Here is a 22,403-nt window from a genome sequence, read left to right as displayed (position 1 = left end):
CAAAATATTAATTTATTCTTATGATAACATCACTTAATTCAGGTATTTTTGTCTCTCTGTTCCTGAAGAAGTCAAGAGCCTCCTCACTGACTTCTCTAATCGCAGTCTCCACCTCTTCTGATCCAGTCTGAAGGTGACTGCCAGGTTCTTAACATTCTCTTCTTGGTAATCGCCTCCTTTGCCTTTTCACCCTTCATAAGCCATAGTCCAGCTTTATCACATTGGCACTGAAATGCTCCTGTATACTGGACCTGTAGGTTTTTTTTATTTTTTGCGGTACGCAGGCCTCTCACTGATGCGGCCTCTCCCGTTGCGGAGCACAGGCTCCGGACACGCAGGCTCAGCGGTCATGGCTCAGGGGCCCAGCCACTCCGCGGCATGTGGGATCCTCCCGGACCGGGGCACAAACCCGTGTCCCTTGCGTCGGCAGGCGGACTCGCAACCACTGCGCCACCAGGGAAGCCCTGGAGCTGTAGTTTGAACTCACTCTACCAATCTCATGACTCCCCCTGGCTACTTCCCACATCTTATTCTGGACTACTCTGGTTTTCTTTCTTTACCTATATTTTTGTTTCACGTCTTGTGTCTCATTTCCTGAGAACCTTGTTTGGCATTATACCAAGACTAAAATGTTTGGAACTGTATGAGCCCTTGTAAGTAACATATTTATATTGTAAGAGGGGCTTTATGGGGATTCAGTGTGTGTGTGTGTGTGTGTGTGTGTGTGTGTGTGTGTGTGTGTGTTCTACATCTTTTCCTACATAGAAAGCCTGAGTAGGAACGATGGCTCTAACAGGGAGGACTTCAGAAAGATGGGCAGACTAAGGAAAGGGGATTTCTGGGAAAGAGGGAGGGAGCCTTGTGGTCCAGCAAAGCACATCACTAGAGGTTGAGATGGTTGTCCTAGGTTTCACGTCTGTTTCCCAACTTGTTTAAAGTTCCTTGATGACTGAACACAAAAGCAACAACATCCTCCATCCCTTTTGCATCTTCTTCCCCCTTCTCTAGATCCAATCCTGGTTGGATAAATGCTGGTTGAATTAGGAAATGGGCAGCGTTTCTGAGAATTTGTACCACAACTCAGCACTCTTCCACTCGAACTGCAGTGGGAGCTGCAGGGCGAATGACGCAACACCTCTGAGCAGACCTTTCTCTTCCTTGGTTCCCTCCCACACTGGTCCCTCCTAGAGTGCATCTCCTTCTAATAAAAATGAAATCCTAGTTCTGGCCCCTTTCTCTTTCTCTTCAGATGCTTTTGAAATTAAGCAACAACAGAGGTCTTTAGGAAATGTGGATTTGTGTTTTTAACTTAACTTCTACCAAACCTTGACATACCATGCTGCATTTCATATCAGCATTTTCTCATCCTCTTCAGGAGCTCATTTGTATCAACGTGAACATGATACGTATATTACTTTCTTCAGTTGTTTTTTATTCCCTACGAGGCAGACACCCAAAATGCCTAATACAAAGCGGACCATCCTTGAGTAACGATTTCAATTTTGTCTCCATCTTGTTATTGTCTGATGTTACCAAGAGTGGTTTCCACCCGTCTCTCGTCTCTCTCAATCTACTGGAAGCCTTGGGAACCACGATAGCAGACACTGGGTGTTTAAGGCCACGGGGAACAAAGCATGTCATATTTTAAGCTCCATTACTCTAAAGAGAGGCAGTGGCTGCAGCCTCTTGCAAAACTCCAGCAAAGAGGTGGTACTTTTTTTTTGGTAACAACAATTAATCATGACAGAAGGACTCAGATAGGGGAAAAGGACAGATGGTTCTTGTTACAACCTGCCTCAAAACTGAATTACCATGCCCGACCATAAACAGAACATTTGTACCAAAACTGTGAGAGAGGAAGAAAATCAGAGATAAAAATCTACAGTGTGTTGTGCTATCAAATGGTTTAAAACCACAATGTAGGGCTTCCCTGGTGGCGCAGTGGTTGAGAGTCCGCCTGCCGACGCAGGGGACATGGGTTCGTGTTCCGGTCCGGGAAGATCCCACATGCCGTGGAGCGGCTGGGCCCGTGAGCCATGGCCGCTGGGCCTGCGCGTCCGGAGCCTGTGCTCCACAACGGGAGAGGCCACAACAGTGAGAGGCCGGCGTACCACACAAAAAAAAAAAAAAAAAAAAAAAACCCACAATGTAATGATGACTACACTTATAATACAGTGAATACAGAGGAGTCAGGAAAACTTTGAACATCAAAAGTCATCAAGTGTCTAATTGATTCTAAAATAATATAGACACTGGCAAATGATAAAATGTAAATATGTCTTAAGTTATTTTTTTGAAATTCCCTCTAATAGTCCCATCATATTGTCTGGTAGAATCTTGACAATTCCACCCTAAACTTATGTTTAAAAAAGCTTTAATAGTTCACTAAGCTTTGATCTATATGGAGTAAACTTTTCTGAATAGGGATTAAGTTTTAATGCCTGGACATTATTCATATCAACCAAATGACAGATGTGTGAGCATTTTGCTAACTTTGAAGACATTAATCTGGTTAGACTGCCCTCAGTATGACTGTATGAAATGTAGCACAGTGTATAGGGAAGGATGCTCTGTCATTTACATGTGTCCATACCCATGCAATCAGGGTTTCCAGCGTCCTGAAAGATAAGGGCGATCCTTCTGTGCGTCGGAGAGTCCACGTTCATGCGGCAATGGCTTCATTTTATGGATGCTTCAGAAGGGAGAGATGCCAAACGAGGACTCATCTCTGAAGAACCCTGAATGATGAGCTGTAACCATTCACTATGGACCGAGGCCAGGCCTCCGTGGTCAGCACGGACCATGAGCACGCCTGGCAAGAAAGAACCACCCAAACAGACTTCGTTTGTTGCCCTGTGGATCGGCTCCAGGGAACATTTTTGCCTCTCGATGAACAAAGCATGGCCTGATAGGCTGAGAATGTAATAATTGGTATAATTAGCCAATAATTTTGCAGGGAAAAAGCTACTAGTGACTACTAGCTAACTCATTTGCATGCTAATGTTTTGAGGGGAGAAAAAGAAAAGCTTTTGAGGCTTACTTTATTTTTTAGCGTTATGTCCGAGTTATTTCTGACTTCGGTTGTTGTTGGAATACTGTAAAGGAGGTTGTGTTAGGCTGTGTCATCAGAGGATCTTGTGAGGTGGCTGGTGGGACCTCTCTGTGGTTTCTGACACCTCAGTTCAAGTGGTCCAGGGTGACCTTCCCCTTGAGGCTCTGCAGAGGACAGAGGGCTGGGCAGAGGGGTAGCCTGGGATTTACAGATGCTATTATGTGCCCACCTCTCACGATCAACAAGCAACGCAGCTATTTCCATAAACTCAACCAAACACAGGGCAGCAATGACACACTTATTGTAAAAGAAAGTGAAGCAAGTCCCTGGTGTGGGCCTTTCCGAAGCCCTGAAAACAAACTTTGAACATCCCTAAAGTGTCAGTCACTACCCCTTCCTGTTAACACTGGCTGCCTGAGAATTCTTTCTTCTTTTGTCATCACGAGGGAAAGAATTCTGTTTTTTTTTTTTAAATGTGGTCACACCACGTGGCATGCAGGAGCTTAGCTCCCCGACCAGGGATCAAACCCGGGCCCCCGAAGTGAAAGCACCAAGTCCTAACCACTGGACCGACAGGGAATTCCAAAGACTTCTCCTTCTGTGTTGGCCCAGTAGGAGAGGAGACTGGAGGAAACTACTTTAGGGGGGTTATGGGGTTGGCAGCTTGGGAGATATTCCAGCATCCTGGCAGCAGGTTGGAATGTCGCTATTTAGCCCTCAGGAACAGCAGGGAGGGAGTGTTCTCTGGTGCAGCTACATGGGGGTTAGTGGTTTCACAAGGCCTGCGAGAGACCTAACCATCATTTTTAACGTTGGTTCCCTAGGAATATTTTCTTGTAAATTCCAAGTGAATTCACAAGTACCCATTTCAAGAGTAAAAACAGCAGTTGGTAGATTGAGGACAACTTGGATTTGGATGTCTCCCTTGCCCATCCTCTCCTTGGGGAATATTTTCCCAATGTTCCCCAACCCTCCTTTGTAGTTATTTCTCGATCTTGTCTTTTCTGTTACGGTGTTTTAATGAGGCTCATTGTTAATCCTATAAACTCCGTGTCCCAAGTTCTCCAGAGAACCACTTCATCAATAATGATATAAATGCTCTAAAACTACACGTGGAATTTTACTGAAAAGAGGTCCTTTGAGAATTACAATGAAAAGCGGTGAGTTGTGTTGGCTTACTACTTCTAAATGTAGGAAAATAAACTGTTATTAATAGCTACACACCATTTCCTATCTTTTCAAGGGCTTTGTTAGTTAGCCTCACAATGGTGCTGCCAGGGAAATACTATTAACACAGAGCCAAGGGGGCGGCAGGTGGGATGCTCTTATGATGGAATAAATGCCCCTTTTGTCTCTTGTGCTGCCTCTGTACTTTTCTTGAAGTACTATGTTTAGGAAAAATAAATTTTCTTCTATTATTCTACTTCACATTCATTCAGGCTCTCTCAACCAAACAATTAAATAAGTGAAGTTCCACAATAAGCATTAAAACCAAAACACCACTATTAGTCATTGATACCTAACCACACTTGCTAATTTAAAAATGAGAAGAAAGCAAAGCTCTCCCCTCTTTGCACACCCCACTGCCATACGCTGTCTCCCAATCCAATCATTTTCCCCTCTGGGAAATGATCTGGACTAAGAATTTGTCCAAAATACGTCCCAGGGCATATATTGAATTTCAATAGAGGCTTTTCTGATGATGAAAAGTTCCATCGATTTTCACACATATATGGATGGATCGGGACTTCTCTAGTGCATTTCTTGCCAGCATCACTGAATTCTTCACAACAACTGGATTCAAAGATTAGGTACTATTGCCCCCATTTTACAAGTGAACAAGTGAACAACCTGCAGCTCAGAGAGGATTATTAAAACAAGGTCACACTTCTAATAAGTGTTTAAGCCCATTTTCAAATTCCAGCCCGTCTGCTTCCGAACTTTGTCCTGATGATTATAGAATATTGACTCCCAATAGATCGCTCTTCTGACCTACTGTTTTAATTCTGGATCAATATGTTTATGTTATTATTATACAGCTTACAGCAGGCTGTAATTGATTTCACAGTTACTTTGGATTATTTTTATAATTGTTCTTATTTCTATCAGTTGAAAGACGAATGTAATGTGTCATCGCTAGAATATTAATGGAACAACCATTATATTAAGAAAACAGCTAAAATGTTAAAATAAACATTATTGGACTTCCCTGGTGACACAGTGGTTAAGAATCCGCCTGCCAATTCAGGGGACACGGGTTTGAGCCCTGGTTCAGGAAGATCTCACATGTCACGGAGCAACTAAGCTCAGCACCACAACTACTGAGCCTGTGCTCTAGAGCCCACGAGCCACAGCTACTGAAGCCTGTGCACCTACAAGCCCGCGCTCCGCAACAAGAGAAGCCACCGCAATGAGAAGCCCGCGCACCGCAAAGCACAGACACCACTCGCCGCAACTAGACAAAGCCCGTGCGCAGCAACAAACACCCAATGCCGCCAAATTAATTAATTAAAAAATAAAATAAACATTATTTTCATCCCCAAATTGAATACACTTCACTATTTAAAACAAAAAAATTGGGGTGAAATCCAGATGTCCATTTTTTTAAAAGATAACATATGAACAATAATAAATAAACAGTTTTCCTTTAATGAGTTTTTCTCTCAGGAGAGTGTTTCTAGGGGGATTCTTCTTTGTTTTTTAACCTGAACTTTGAGGTTTGTAATAGTTTTTACACATTATTCTCATTACTGAATAAGCTTAAATTCTATTTTAAGTGGCTATATTAGGAATGGATAATTGAATTTTTCTTTTACAGTTTTAAAATTTATCAAAAAAATAATTTCCTTCATTAAAACTGACCTCATTAAACTCAAAAGACCCAAGTTCACTGCATGACTCATTTAGGATTTTATATTCAACCATGATGTGAAGAGATCTTTAATTACCTAGACAAAACCTCTTGAGTAACAGAGTGGTGGTTATTAACATCTGGGAGAAAGAAAAAAAAAAAAACAGAGGCTCCAATTTAATGGAACAAAGCGTCATCCTCTCAAATGCACTACTGAAACCGAGATACGCAGATGATCTATTGTGGTGGCAAGCAGGTGGCGCTTTAATTTCCTTGTTCATTTTACAGAGGGGGTGTGATCGGGAGTCTCAAGTCCACAGGTAAATGACAAGGCACAAAAGTCAAGGTATCTCTAAAAATATTATTTTAAATGTGAACGAAAGCAGAAGCCTGGTGAGGTGGAGCTTTCCAAGTTAAATCTAACCTTTGTTTTTAATTTTTGCTTCAAAAAATTAGAGAGAAAAAAAAACTAGAGTGAACAGCGTATGAATCATTTCTGTTAAATGAAGTCTTCAGTGTCTTATGTGTTTTATTTCATGATTCCTGTGCAGGAATCGTGAGGACCAGAGGACGCTCTGAAATCCCAGAACGGTGTCTGGCCTGGAGTGTGTCCCCAGTACATATTCTTGAGACAAATGAACTCCTAGGCAATCAGCCAGTGTCCGGAATAGAACACGATGATCCCGGACCTACATGAACTTTGTGGTTTTCAGGGTGATGGGGTGGGGCGTTCACACCGGCCCTCCAATAGCCCCGCCCCAAATGCAAATAGTGCCCCAGTGGAGAAACTTTGAGGGATTCAGGGCTCTTCCCCTACTAAAATGCAAATACCTGCCATGAAGGTACTTAAGCTAGTCAGCACTTTATCTTAGGCTGAATGAATTTTCGAGAACCTTTCCAAGCCTGGCAATTTTTAGCAGAGGATGGATGGGGATGAAGAGGTGAAGAAAGCGTGAGGGATCCATGGGTAGGACACCACGGGAGAGGCTGGCAGTAAAAAGACAAACCCCTCACATTCCCTGCGGGGACAGAGCCGGTCACAACACAATTCAAACAGGACCTCGTTACTAGATCAATATTTCCAACTGATAAACCAATTTGTCATCTAAAAGCCAAATGGATGCATTAAAACATTGATTTTTCGTCAAGACGACTTGGAATTTTTGTGGTTGCCCTTTGGTTGGTAAATTGGTTGGTTTTACCAGCCAGGGCTCCACCGTGCATTTAAAGCACACTTCTGGGGATACTGAATTTCATTTTAGGCTCTGCTTTCATCTGATGTTCTATATAAGGAAGTGCCTGAAAGTTGCCCCTGTTTCTATTTCTATGTCTCTATCTATCTATCCCTTTTTAAAAATTGGGAGATCATTGTAAATTTAGGTTTGGAGCCTACTTTTTTATTCTCACTAAATACAATGTGAGCACATACTCATGTTAATAAACCTTGAAAATCTGATTTTAAAGCTGCATAGTATTCTATTGTATTGCTTTGGCATAATTTATTTAATAAGCCCTTTATTGCTGAATACTTAGATTGTTATCACTTTTTTTTTTTTTTTTTTTTTTGGCCGTGCTGCACCGCTTGTGGCATCTTAGTTCCCAGACCAGGCATTGAATCTGGCCACTCCACCTCCCCTTCCCCCCCAGTGAGAGCCCGAGTCCTAACCACTGGACCACCAGGGAATTCCCTGTTATCAGTTTTTTATTACTATTGTAAACAGTGCTGCAAATAACTCTTGATTATTTCTTTTTTTTTGAATTTTAGTTTATGTTTTTATACAGCAGGTTCTTACTAGTCATCCATTTTATACACATCAGTGTATACACGTCAATCCCAATCGCCCAATTCATCATGATTATTTCCTAATAATCAATTTCGAGAAATGAAATGATGAGTCAAGAAGCACCTGGGATTCTAAGTGTGCAGCATGCTAGAATCTTGACTTTCCCATCTCCTCCCGTCATGTCCCCACTGAGACACGACACAGACAAGTAATGCACCTGGCTTACATGAGCACACTTGAAAAATTGTTCTACTCTAATTGAGGAGAAAAAACCCTGAAGAAAAAAATCGAGCAGAAGGAAGGAGAATGTAAATCTGACAATTCACCTTTCCTCTGTGTGTGTGTGTGTGTGTGTGTGTGTGTGTGTGTGTGTGTTTTGCTTTGTTTTGTATTTGGACCTTATGGGGGGAGGGCTGACCAAATACGAGTTCAGAAAAGATGAAGGGTCTCAGGACTGGGACTGGGAAGTTAAGAACGGTATTTGAAAAAAAAAAAAATATATATATATATATATAAAGTATCAGGGAGGGTGTGCATAGGTTTTATGCAAATACTACACCCTTTTATATAAGGAACTTGGGCATCCTCGGATTCTAGTATTTGCAGCAAGACGGCAAATTTGGAAGGACGAACTATATATGCTGTTGGCTGAAAATTTTTACAATTATTTTTCAGCTATATGTGCTTTCTCCTCTTTGAATTATCTGTGCAATTACTTTTCAATCATTTTATTTAATAATACATTTATATAATTCATGTATATTAATAAATAAAACAATTAACAGGTTAAAAAAAAGAATGGTATTTGGTGAAGTGCTGAAATATTATCTTCAAATAAAATACATATAATTTTAGTAAAAACAATTTCAACTATATTTTCCTAAATGAAATTAATCTGCTCGTAAGGAAAACCAGGTTTCAGGAACAATTCTGGTTGTGAATTGGCAGGTAAATAACTGATGCAATTTCACAGTTCAAGCGCTTACTAGCTATGACATGAAACTTGTGAATCTCCGTGACCCCACCCGCTTCCTGACAGCATCATCAGAGCTGAATTTCTTGGCTCCTGGTATTTTAAGTTATATTCATATTTCTATTTAAATGTAGTTCTTTGATGCTTTTTAATCATCTGGGAGATGGATTCAAAATGGTACAATTTTCTCCTTTAAATTGTGTGCTTAACTCCTGTCAATGTTAATACATATTGTGTGCATCAAAGTAAAACTATGACTAGGCCACGCCTTGGGAGATGGAATGCTACAGATTTCACAGATACTGCCAGAAATTGCCTTCTTTCTTTCACATTTCATTAATTCAGCGGAGACCCTCATGTATGCTAAGTATAAATGATCATGTAATTTTTTTGAGGTAAAAATGTGATGTTCTCAGAGAAATCATCTTCTCTGAAGGTTCATTAGACTTTGTTTAAAAGCATAGCTTTCAGAAGCAGTCACATTTTGAAAACATGTCAGTTTCCCATACTCATCATCCTTTTCAATTCTGGAAAAATGAATACTAGGACAAGTTGATTTTAATTAACATTCTCATCAATCTCTCCAGAGTGCACTGTAATTTCCATTACTTTTAAAGTGCTTCTGGAACCACAGGGGACAACATTCCCCAGTTTAACTACGCAGTTACATACAATAAGTGCAGTAAATGTTACTATGGTATTTTTATTTTATTTTATTTTTAATTTTTTTGGCCATACTATGTGGGATCTTATTTCCCTGACCAGGTATCGAACCTGCACCCCCTGCAGTGGAAGTGCAGAATCTTAACCACTGGACCGCAAGGGAAATCTGGTATTTTGATTTAAGGAACTCGTTGAAGTTACTCAAAGCTGCTTGGTCAAAAAACTAAAGATTAGGTCCTGTCAATATGCCGTGTTTTATGAACTAGTTAGCTACCTACAAATTTAAGAAAACAAGTGAGGATGAATTATCCTTTTGTGTAGAATGAAGAGGTATGCTTAGAGGAGAGGTTCGATTACAAAAGTTTGTACACTTTTGTTTCTTTTAGAAGGTTATCTCCCTTTTAAATTTATTTTTAATTAATTAATTTATTTTTGGCTGCATTGGGTCTTCATTGCTGCGTGCGGGCTTTCTCTAGTTGCGGCGAGTGGGGGCTACTCTTTGTTGCGGTGCGTGGGCTTCTCATTGTGGTGGCTTCTCCCGTCGTGGAGCACGGGCTCTAGGCGCACAGGCTCAGTAGTTGTGGCATACGAGCTCAGTAGTTGTGGCTTGAGGGCTCTAGAGCGCAGGCTCAGTAGTTGTGGTGCACGGGCTTAGTTGCTCCACGCCATGTGGGATCTTCCCGGACCAGGGCTCAAACCCGTGTCCCGTGCACTAGCAGGCGGATTCTTAACCACTGCGCCACCAGGGAAGCCCTATGCGCTATTTCTATGGGGGTGGAGCAATCTTATAATTTGGATATATGCAGGGCAAAGCTATCGAATGGATTTTGTGTTACAAAACTTACTCATAGAAACCAGAACAATGCTTGACACCTGGGGTTAAACAGGGTTGAACTCACCTTGCATCTACCTGAAGACAACCTACCACTCATCCTGTCGTATAAGAAATTATATTTTGTTTTTTTAAAAGCATATATTTGAACTTAGACACTTTTTTGGCTGATATCACCTTCCCAATGTGGTCACCACACATCATTGTTCCTGGTTAGGTCAGGTGCCCCCAGATCATGCTGGGCTGTCTTTTCACAGACCCCGGTCACAGACCCTTAGAAATCCTAAACACCAGGAATGGATAAACAAGATGTGGTATATACACACAGTGGAATATTACTCAGCCATAAAAAAGAATGAAATAATGCCATTTGCGGCAACATGGATGGACCTAGAGATTATCATAGTAAATGAAGTAAGCCAGACAGAGAAAGACAAATACCATATGATATCACTTACATGCAGAATGTAAAAAGATGATACAAATGAACTTATTTACAAAGCAGAATAGACTCACAGACAGAGAAAACAAACTTATGATTACCAAAGGGGAAAGGTCGGGGGGAGGGATAAATTAGGAGTTTGGGATTAACAGATACACACTACTACATATAAAATAATCTTGTACAGCACAGGGGACTATATTCAATATCTTGTAATAACCTATAAGGGAAAAATCTGAAAAAGAATGGATATATGCACATGTATAACTGAATCACTTTGCTGTACACCTGAAACTAACACAACATTGTAAGTTAACTATACCCCAATATCAAATAAAAATTAAATTAAAAAAGAAAATCCTAAACACTGAAAAAAACGCACAGTGCCTCATCCCCACATGTGCTTCTAAACAACAGTAACAATAAAAAACCACTAATTTATAGGATAGAGTCCAACAAATTCTGATTTTCCTTCTGATACTTTTTCCTTTCTTCTCTCCTGTCTCCCTCCCTCCCTCCCTTCCTTTATTTTCCCCTTTCTTTCTTTTGAATTCTTTCAAAATATATATTTTAAAATGTCCTTGCTATGCTGGTGCCCTAAATATGTACTTGTTTAGTCTATTCTGTTACTCAACACTCCCTAGTAATGGACACACCTCTAAATGTCCTCAGTTTGCTGGAGCCCCTACAAACCATCTCTAGTATAAATAACAATAATATGTCTAAATGTCTCTGCTCACTCAAAACATGAAGATGCGTCCACTGCCGCTCCTTTAGTCTTCCTTCAAAAGGGAAAAGAAACCAAATGAAATGCATAATGGTTGGAAGCATTGGCAACAATAAAAAGGTACCTTGGGGCAATCGAAAGACTTTGAATATAGAGACCAAATTTTAGATATAATCAAATTAAATTTCTTAGGAATTGTACTGGTGTTGTGATTTCATAGGAAATGTTCTCATCAATAGGAAGTGTATGCTGAAATATTTAGGGGTTTACTGTCATGATGTCTGTAACTCGCAAATTGTTCAGCAAAAAAAAAAAATGTGTGTGTAACGTGTATATATATATATATATATATAGAGAGAGAGAGAGAGAGAGAGAGAGAGAGAGAGAGAGGGGGAGAGAGAGAGAGAGACACAAAGACAGAGCTAGAGCTAGAGAGAAAATTCAAAATGTGACAAAAATGTGGTAGAATACGTACTGTTTTTTCAACTTTTCCATACGGGAGAAACGACATAATCACTCAAACTAGAATGCCAAGAATCAAAAGAAACACAGTTGATATTATACGGAGCTAGGATTGGGGGTTTTCCGTGGTCTGTAAGATAGCTGGAGGACTATAGCTTTAATTCATTAGATTCATCAAAGAAATGTAAGCTTTGAAGATCATTTCAGTCATTTTAGATCATTCAGATAAACGGATTTAGGCACACACACACATGAAGACCTGAGTTCAGTCGGCCCTAGAAGGCACTGGCCAAATGCCCATTGCTTTCTGAGGAAGTCCAGCCCTTTAAAAGCCAGCTAACTGGTTTCTTTTGATGAATTTCTTCTACGACATCAGCTTTCTAGGAGCTCAGAAACTGCTAGGAATCAATAAAGCAATATTTCTTATTCTCTCCCAATCAATAAAATATAGTTTCTTCCTTTATTCATTCAATTACTAAAAATTTAGTGACAGCGTACTCTGAGCCAGGTCCAGTGTTCTCAGAACACACACAAAATACGTGGGCTCTGTCCTCAAGGAGTTCAGGGTCACCTGGAGAGGTAGTTGTATAACACATGATTATAGAATAATGTAAAAAGTATTGTGGGCTTCCCTGGTGGCGCAGTGGTTAAGAGTCCGCCTGCCGATGCAGGGGACGCGGGTTCGTGCCCCGGTCCGGGAAGATCCCACATGCCGCAGAGCGGCTGGGCCCGTGAGCCATGGCCGCTGAGCCTGCACGTCCGGAGCCTGTGCTCCACAGCGGGAGAGGCCACAACAGTGAGAGGCCCGTGTACCGCCAAAAAAAAAAAAAAAAAAAATGTATTGTAAGTATGGTACATATAAGCTGCTTTGGGAGCACAGAGTGAGAAGCCCTACACTACCTGGTGTGTGTGCGGAGGAACGGTGAGGAATCAGGGGATAATGATACAATAATAAACAATGATGGTCACAGCAACAAGAACAACAGTGGTCCTAGACCAGGAAAGTCCTAACTACAACAGCTATACTTAAGCAGGGGTAAAGGACGGTGGATTTGGCAGAAGTCAAACAAATTACTAGTAGGAAAGGTGCCTGGACATATCAATACAAATCTCAGGGAAAATATTTTAACAGGTCTGCCCGGCTGAAACATTTTGCCATGGCCATAAACTCCCTTCCCAGGTGCTTTGCTCATGTTATCTAGCTAATATTGTCTCCATTTAAATAGGCCCTGAGGCTCATGGGAGGCATGTGAGTTGCCTCTGGACAAGCAGCTGGTATGTAGCAAGACAGAATCTAGGTTAGGACTCATGCGTCTTGGACACTTGTTCCATCTTGCTATGTAACGTCACCTGCCCACAGACCTTTGCTTAGGAAGGCCTTGAAGAGGAGTAAGAATTTTGCAGGTGAACCTTGTAGGGAAGAGACTTCTGGGTGAGAGGTGAATACACAAGGCATTGAGGAATTAAGAGAGTTTGGCAAATCCTTGTAGACCCTATTGTTAGCAATGATTGGAATAGAAGTTATGTGGGTGGAAAGTGGTGGAGGAGAAAACCTGACAGGGCTCTGGAATAAGAAACAAGGGACTTATATCTTATGGAGTAAGTGTTAGAAAGCCACTGAAGGAAGGGCTTTCAGCTTTGGGATTATACGATCGATTTGCCTTTTTCAAAGATCCGTCTGTGCAAAGGCCCAGGCAGTTTCTAACAGGAGGGGAGCAAGCCAGGGGGAAGAGCCAGGCACTGGCTGGGTACCCACCGAAAGATGGGGCCTGCACTTCGGAGGCAGCTGCAGGGTAAAGGGGTCCTACCCTTGCCTGACTTCTCTATACAACTTATGGTCCTTCTTTCAACATGACTAATTGTCATGTCTTTTCATCTTTCTCATAAAAAGCATCATGGCAACATGTTCTTTTAAAAAATGTTGAATAGGTATCACTTTTGCAAATGGTGCTAGGAAAGCAATAGATTCCTCTCTAATTGCGTGGGAATACTCTGAAATTCCCATGCTGCTCCTTCAGAGGCATTGTGTGTTTGCGTGTGTATGCGTGTGTGTGTGTGTGTGTGTGTGTGTGTGTGTGTGTGTGTGCGCGCGCGCGCAGCGGGGGGAGGAATCAGAGACAGGAGATAAGGCTCAGGGGAAAGAGTGCCCAGACTAGGTCAATGGCAGTAGAGGGGCAGGGAGGATTGCATTGCGATTCCACATAATTTAATGAGTGAGTCGACATTTTTTTTGGCCACACCATGCGGCTTGTGGGATCTTAGTTCCCCGACCAGGGATAGAACCCACTGCTTAGCAGTGAAAGCATGGAGTCCTAACCACTGGACTGCCAGGGAATTCCCTGATTCAACATAATTTTAAGGATTGAACTCAGGGACTGAAAGTCAGAAAGTGAGTCAAAGATGATGCCTGGTTTTGCCTGAGCAACTAGGTGTAAGGTTATGTCATCCTCCAAGATACGGATACACCTGGAGAGAGATTTCAGAGGAAAGATATTGAGTTTGAATTTGAACGTGTCGATTTTGCACATGGGTGCCCAATTTGTTGAAAAGGCCCCTTTCCCCATGGAATTACCTTTGCTCCTTTGTCAAAAATCAGTTGATTATATTTTTGCAGGTCTATTTCCGGTTTTTCTATTGTGTTCCATTGGTCTATGTGCCTATCCTTCACCTTGATGAATGTTGTTTTATAGTAAGTCTTAAAACTGGGTAAGGTGAGTCCTTCAACTTTGGTCATTTTTTATGACCAAAGAAGTGTTTTGCTTTTCCATGTGAATTTTGGAATCAGACTGTCAATACCTACATAAAAGTTTTCTGAGATTTTGACTGGCATTGCACGGATTCAATAAAATAAGTGGGGAAACACTGACATCTTAAGATTGAGTCTTCTGATTTATGAACATGGTATTCCTCCCTATTTTACTTAGACATTTTCGATTTCTTGTATCAGAGTTTTTGCAGTTTTCTGCATACAGCTCTGCTATGTAGCCCTAAGTACTTCATTTGTTTTTATTGGCCATGCCTATTCTGAGGTATCTGTGTACATCTTTATGCAGATGTCCTGTGGGCAAGCCTGGAGGTCTGGGGCATTGTCTGGGCTGGAATTCAGGTTTGGTATCATCACATTTGTCATGAATGTCACATTTCCCAGGGACAGAAGAAAATAGGGCTGAGGATTAAAAGTCATCTTAATTACCATCAAATGGTGAATTCTGGTTCTTGCTCTAAGTTTAAGAAGTAAACCAAGGAAGATCTGAGAACCCCACAATGAGGGCTGAACACGTGCGCTTCGGCACCCGAGAGCATGTGTTCAGCTCCTGGCTCGGGGACCTCAAGTCTCAGCTCCACCTAATTGTAACGCCTGTACAGTAACAGTGGCCACCTCATAGGGTCATAGGAAAATCGATTACGACGGTGCATCCGGAGGACACAGAACAGTGCTTGGCATGGCGAGCACTCAATACCTGTCAGCCACTGTTATTAGTTACATAAGTGAATTGCCAGGAGCCCATCTGGGGAAATCCCTCGGAAAAAACTTAATGGTCTTTGAGAGTCCTGGCATTGTTCGGTAATGACTATTGATCTTCACAAGAAAAGATGGGATTCACTGCTTGTGTTAATTTTTCTTGCACAATATATGCCCAGGACTCAGTGCCCCCCTCCCGAGGGTGAGCTGCATATGAGAAAGAATATATAGCATCTGACATTCCCTGCTGAAAAGCTCTTTGTTTAGAAACCAGGGCTGCTAGTGCCTTTTGATTCGTGTTTCCAACATTTCCCAAATTAAGCATGAGAGTTGTGACTGGATATCGTCATGGACTCGCAATTTCTTTCTGAAAGAAGACGAGGAAGGTGGTCGGCACTCATACCCTGCCTCCTATCCCTCCCTACCACCAGTGGTTGCCTAGCCTCGTTCACAGAGGTCACTGACCCGGTTTAGTCTGTCTCCAGCTTTGCGTGAGTTGGCCCAACCCTGGACCCAGAATCCTTCAAAAGAATCCCACTTCTCGGCAAGGACAGAAATCGTGTAGTGACAACGGGATGGTCTGGACATTGTTTGGCACTTTGTTTGACCAGGGGTAGGGGTGGGGAGGAAGAATTGAAACCCTTTCAGAAAGTTTTTATTTTCTCCAATTCCCATTTCATTGTGTTTAAAGAAAGGTCAAAGGAATATCTTGGCCAGCAAAAGGAATGCACTCTAATATTGACAGGTCCCAGGAAAGAGACTCACAGAGAAATTTGCATCTGACAGAGTAGCGTAGACCGCAGATGCTTTCATCACACAAAGAGCTAAACAGGTGCTCTGCTGAGATCTCTTGTAGTATTATTGTCGGGAGAAAACCAATTGGCCTAGGACCCGGGGTCAGTGCTGCTGCTAGCATCTGTTCTCAAAATTCTGCAGTGCTTTTGTATTCACAAATTGCCATAGATGTTGATGTGTGTGTGTGTGTGTGTGTGTGTGTGTGTTTAAAATCACCATAAAGATAAATGGGTGGAAGAAATGCTTCAAGTTAAGTTTGCACAGATTCTACTCGGTTACCAGCTTGTAACCCTGCCGCTAACCTTGGGCAGAGACCATGGAGAGCTCCTGGAGCATCGTTCTTTGGCCCATGATGGGCCAGGTAAGGCACAGATTGATTTGATCTGAAAATTTGTTAAAAATATGCGAATTGCAACTGTCACAAACATACCACTTGGGAATGTAAATTGGTGGAGTCACTATGGAAAACAGTATGGAGGTTCCTTAAAAAAATAATAATAGGGGTTTCCCTGGTGGCGCAGTGGTTAAGAATCCGCCTGCCAATGCAGGGGACACGGGTTTGAGCCCTGGTCCGGGAAGATCCCACGTGCTGCGGAGCGATCCCATGCACCACAACTACAGAGCCTGTGCTCTAGAGCCCACGAGCCACAACTACTGAGCCCGCATGCCGCAACTACTGAAGCCCACGCACCTAGAGCCTGTGCTCCGCAACAAGAGAAGACACTGCAATGAAAAGCCCATGCACCGCAACGAAGAGTAGCCCCCGCTCGCTGCAACTAGAGAAAGCCTGCGCGCAGCAAGGAAGACCCAACACAGCCGAAAATAAATAAATTTATATATTGAAAAAACTAATAATAGAGCTACCATATGATACTGCAATCCTACTCCTGGGAATATATCAGGAGAAAACTATAATTCAAAAAGAAACATGCACCCCAATACTTATAGCAGAACTATTCACAATAGCCAAGACATGGAAGCAACCTAAATGCCCATCAACAGATGAATGCATAAAGAAGATGTGGTACATATATACAATGGGATATTACTCAGCCACAAAAAGAATGAAATAATGCCATTTGCAGCAACATGGATACCTGAGATTATCATACTAAGTGAAGTAAGTCAGACAAAGACAAATACCATATGGTATCACTTATACGTGGAATCTAAAATAAGGCACAAATGAACGTATCTATAAAACAGACTCAGACGTAGAGAACAGACTTGTGGTTGCCAAGGGGGAGGGGGTGGGGGACTTGGAGTTTGGGATTAGCAGATGTAAACTATTATATATAGAATGGATAAACAACAAGGCCCTACTGTATAGCACAGGGAACTATATTCAATATCCTGTGATAAACCATAGTGGAAAAGAATATGTATATGTATAACTGAATCACTTTGCTGTACAGCAGAAATAAACACATTGTAAATCAACTACACTTCAATAAAATACATTAAAAAAAATACCACTGTGAATTTTAGTCTGTAATTAAATGGGATCTCTGGTTCATTTAATTTTTTACACATATTTTTTAGATTTAGTCGTTGGAGTGCTACGTGCAGATTTTCACATGTTCATATTTGGAATCAATAATTCTGACACAACAATGGGACAATAGAAAAATGGGACAATAACACACAGATTAGTAGATGGCAGTCATCCCTTGCTTTTTGAGATGGACATAAACCTGGCAATAGATTCAATATTTGTAAGAGTCAATTCTGGTTTTTCATTTATTTGATAAAAGCAGAGATGCCGTCAGACTTGGGTTTGATGCATCTGAGAAGCAGCTCCTATTCCGCCCTGTGGAGCGCGGAAGGCTTTCTTTCTGGAGGCAGCAGCCCTGCCTAGCTCTGCCAGCACTCTTAGCCTTGTGAAACTACTGATCATCCCCAGCTAGGAACCACTGCCCCAGGTAAAACATTATCTACCTTTGAGGCTCTGGGCTACCTGCTATAAGTAATTAAAGTTTATTTACTAAAATAGACTAAATAAAAGAACTATCTCTAAGTTCAAAATTCTGTATGTAAAGTCAATTAGGTCAATATATTTTTAACCTAAAATCTTTCTTTCCTAGAAATTTGAAGGGCCATATAAATATTCTTTGACTAAAGCTATTCCTTTAAGGGGAAGGGAGAGATGAGAAAGAGTATTTACTTTTTAAATTTAAAAAAAATGGTTTTTTGGCTGGACCGCACAGCTTGTACGTGGGGTCTCAGTTCCCCGACCAGGGATTGAACCCAGGCCCTCGGCAGTGAGAGTGCAGAGTCCTAACCAGTGGGCCACCAGGGAATTCCTGAATATTTACTTTTATAAATCCTGTTTTGAGTCATTGTCTTAGTAATCTAGCAAGAAAGATATTTTTAAACTATATTTTACAAAGGTAGAAACTAACGTTCAGAGAGGTTAAGCTCTTTCCTCAAGGTCACAGAGCTCATGTCTATCAGAAAAGGCTTTCAAATTCAAGGTTGTGTGATAGTAGATTCTAAGGTTTTCCCACTATATCATATATTCCGCTCTGCCCTTATAAAGCTGCATTTTATTGACTCCACTGGGAAAAAGATGACATTTTTTCCCCCTGCAGCAACGTGATAAAGTTCTGTTAGTCCAATCACTTCTATGCTATCTTCTGTGTCAACAGCCCCGTCCCTGACGCACCCAACCAGGTGTGGGTGGAGTACTGTGAGTTTACTCGGTCTTTACCCTGACTTAATTACCTTTGGATTCTTACAGACAGCTATGATGCCACAGGCTCATTCCTCGTAGGTGAGGTAAGCATGAGACGGAAGCAAACTCAGTCTTAAATGTCTTACCAGCACTTATCACTGGTCATACTTATGTGATAAGTAAAATGCTCATATAAGAACACTGAGGATGGGCAGGGCCGTCGTGATGTGCCTCTCCAGGGCTCGGAAGGTTCTCTTCTGAGCTATAGCTCACCTATTATCTTTACTGCTTCTTGTATCAGATCCCAGCCAATGGTCAGAGTTTTTTTGCTTTTAGTTTTGTCTTGTTTTTTGCCATTTACTGGTGCTTTCCTCTTTCAGGTCTCTAACTTGATATATCTTTATATTGAAGGTTTCCTCCTTCAACCCCCATAAAGGCAATGTGCTCCCCGCTCCCCACTCCGGACTTCCCTCCTTTAAATTTTTGTGCTGCGAAATAACGCACCTTCTGATAGTTAAAACTAACATACAATGCAACAAAATAGCCTCCTTTTCCAAACGGGCCCTTAGTGCATGTTTCCCACGCCCTTGTTTGCCCTTCACTTCCTTTGCCTAATTTAGATTTGCAAGCTCAACACACAGACTCTCTCGGTCTTTGTTTATGTACATATGGTGTCTAGCACTAGTCTTGGGTTTAACAAATATTAAATAATCATGACTTCAGAATGATTGTTAGTATTGGTGTTTAAAAAAATCACAGCTGGTCAAGAATACTGCTTTTTTTCCCCCCCCCTCACAGACCTTGTCTGATTTTGTAGCTCTTACAGCAGACAGCTGTATTATAGCACACTTGCTTTCCCCTTGAATACCACTTGGAGACCAGAGCTGGTGATAATTGTAGCTGCTTTTCTTCATTGGAACACATTTACAAATTCTGCACTGCATACCAGTGCGCTTGTGGATGTAATTTCAGTTGTATGCAACCACCTTAACATAACTGGAGAAACCCAGATACAATTTTATACAATGTTCCATTGTGCATGTTTGAAATGGAAGGGTTTTTTTTTTCTCTCTGCATAATTAATTTAAGCATTCATGATATCCAGCATGGGCTTTTAAAATCTATGCATTAAACACTCATTGACTGTGTAGTGGCAATTACATCGTTAGGTTTTGAACTGAAGTCCTTAATTTTACCTATTTTCAGGCTTAAAAAAAACAAACAAAAAACCCCTGAATCTGCAGACTTTACCTAAACCCTTTTAGAGGTCTCCTTAAAATTGGCAGACTGATTTTGCACTACAGTTCCACAGGGCGATTCATAAAAATAAATGCCAAATACTAGGCAACAATGGAAGGAATTGACAGCGGATCAAAAGTTTAACAACGCATTTCCTTTAAGAAATGTCGCATCAGCTTTCTCACAATCAGGAACTAAAGAAGGCTGTGCTTTCCCACTGGTCCAATAGTTCAAATGCAAACATATCAGCAGAAGAAAGTGGTTATGTCAGGGTGCAGGATGCAATCGTGTAACCGGATAAAACAGTTTTATTTGTTAGCTCAAATATATATTTCTGACTTATATTTTTATTTAATTTTGTGGCCAAGGCAGAACCAAGGTCATAATATTGATAGATTAGGAAAAAATGGTTTCTTCTTTTAGAATCAAGTCCAAAATATCTACACATCGAGATTTAGCATCGTTCTTACTCATGTGACAACATCCTCAGCTCTGAATTTATTAGGATTCCTATAAAATCAAACCTAAGAGTCTGAGTCTAATTGTGTATTCGATACACTTCATCTAACTTGTTTCATGAGCTCTCTGCTATGTATACACTGTCTCTCCCTGGGCTCTGTAACTGTATTCTCTACCAGGGACTCTGGAATGCTATTTGCAGGTAGATACAATATTTCCTAGTGGAGTGTGCTCTGTTGAAAGCGATACAGTGTCTAAACTATAGCCCTCCACTCTCCTGAGATTCAAGTAACTGCAAAACAATGTGAATAAAAATTGTCTGGGAGGAGCCCGATTCATGGGAGGAACACCTTTACTAGAACTCCACCCCTCTCAGCTCTAAACCTTGCTTTCAGACAGTGGTAACAGCTGGACAAGATGGTAACGAGAGGGATCTCTTGTCTTAGAACAGTGCAGATTGTTCTCAGACAAGAGATCCTAGTGCCCTGGCCATTCTCCTAGATGAGGTGAGTAAATGAGGCAAATGCCTGGCACACAGAGTCAGCTCCCACAAGGCCAGGAAACGGAGCACGCTTGTCTTATCCACCATTGGTACTCCAAACATAGAGATCAGTACCTAGTAGACAGCATGCAATAAATATCAATATTTATTGACGGAACAGTGAATGTTCAAGGCGTTTTTTTGAACAAAATGACTATAGATAGATAGATGTAGATGTATCAGTATTACTGTTATGTTGTAGCTGGACCCATAGGAATTAAAAAAAAAATCTGCTCACTTTAAAAGATGACTGTAAACACCTAACCTATATAATATATTTAGAGATGTATTAATATTAGGTTTTACTGTTGGAATCATCAAGGCTTTTTGAAGTTACAAGTCGAATGGTATTAAGGCCAGAACTTGAAATGCATTTCTAGACTTAAAACACAGTGTTCTGTCTCTCTATCCCCTAAGGACTTTCTAGATAATATGATGGTTGTAGAAACAGAACAAAGAAACTATCATCTTTATACGTGCCTTTATGAAGCAGCATAATAAATGGCTTACTTTATGGTTACCGGAGCAGTTTGGTTTAGGCTAACTGGCAAACTGGCAGGTCTGTGTCTAATTCTGTCACCCATGGTATACACAGCATACTGTTGGTGCTCAAATGTTAATAAAAAAATAACAAATTAAAAAAAAATCTACTCACTTTAAAAGATGACTGTAAACACCTAGCCTATATATTTTATTATATAAAATATATTATACAAAATATATAAAACAAAGCAATGCATGCCAAGTACCAGGTGTCCTAGATGCCGAATGGCATTATTAACGTACTTACATAAGTAATTATAAGTAGCGGGAAAATTAACTTTAATTGAAATTAAATGATAGCTTAGAGGTTGACAGCGAGTTAGTCATTTTGTTGGTGGACAAGACATACTATTAGGCCTCGCCTGAGGTCACTGGGGCAATTCAGTATCACAGCAGAGCACCCAGAACAAAAAGAGCTGGGTTTGCATCGGTAAGTCACAGCTTTCTGGCTGTGCGGCCTGGGTGAGTTGAGTTCTTGCCCACTGCCTAGGCTTTGAGGGGCCCTGCTCCGGCTTCACCCTCCCCATGGGACAAGGAATTCCATGCTTTCTGAACACCTTAGGCCCTGGAACTTACTGCCCTGCCACTTCCAGGCCTGACTGTCCAAGGCTGGAGGAATCACCAGGGGGTAGCTTTTGTGAGGGGTATGGTGCGCAGGCTAGGGTGTCCTCGCGTGTATGAGCCTTGTTGTAATACGTGATGGAGCAGAGATGGGAAGAAAATGGGGTGTGAGTTTCAGGCCGGAAGCCAGTAGTCACTGCCACACGGTGTTCCAGTTAATTTATAGCTTTAGACATTTACGATGGGGTCTACATTAGCTTGCCCTGGGCCCTTCCAAACTTCCAGGCAGGCCTGGAACTAGGGCAAGTCACGTAACCTATTTTAGTCTTAGTTACCTCATCT

General features: G+C 41.4%; 1 protein-coding gene across 2 annotated transcripts in view; it reads right to left on the bottom strand.

Annotated features, from left to right (window-relative positions):
• The window catches only part of SPMIP2 (sperm microtubule inner protein 2), a gene marked incomplete at its 5' end in the record, with an annotated part of 145,292 nt that overhangs the window by 119,891 nt on the left and 2,998 nt on the right, over nt 1–22,403 (bottom strand). The gene's annotated exons all lie outside the window — the stretch shown is intronic.

Source organism: Stenella coeruleoalba, assembly GCF_951394435.1.
Source record: "Stenella coeruleoalba genome assembly, chromosome: 4".
Taxonomy (NCBI): domain Eukaryota; kingdom Metazoa; phylum Chordata; class Mammalia; order Artiodactyla; family Delphinidae; genus Stenella; species Stenella coeruleoalba.
The sequence above is the reverse complement of the archived record's forward strand: the minus strand, read 5'-3'. Positions and strand labels throughout refer to the sequence as shown.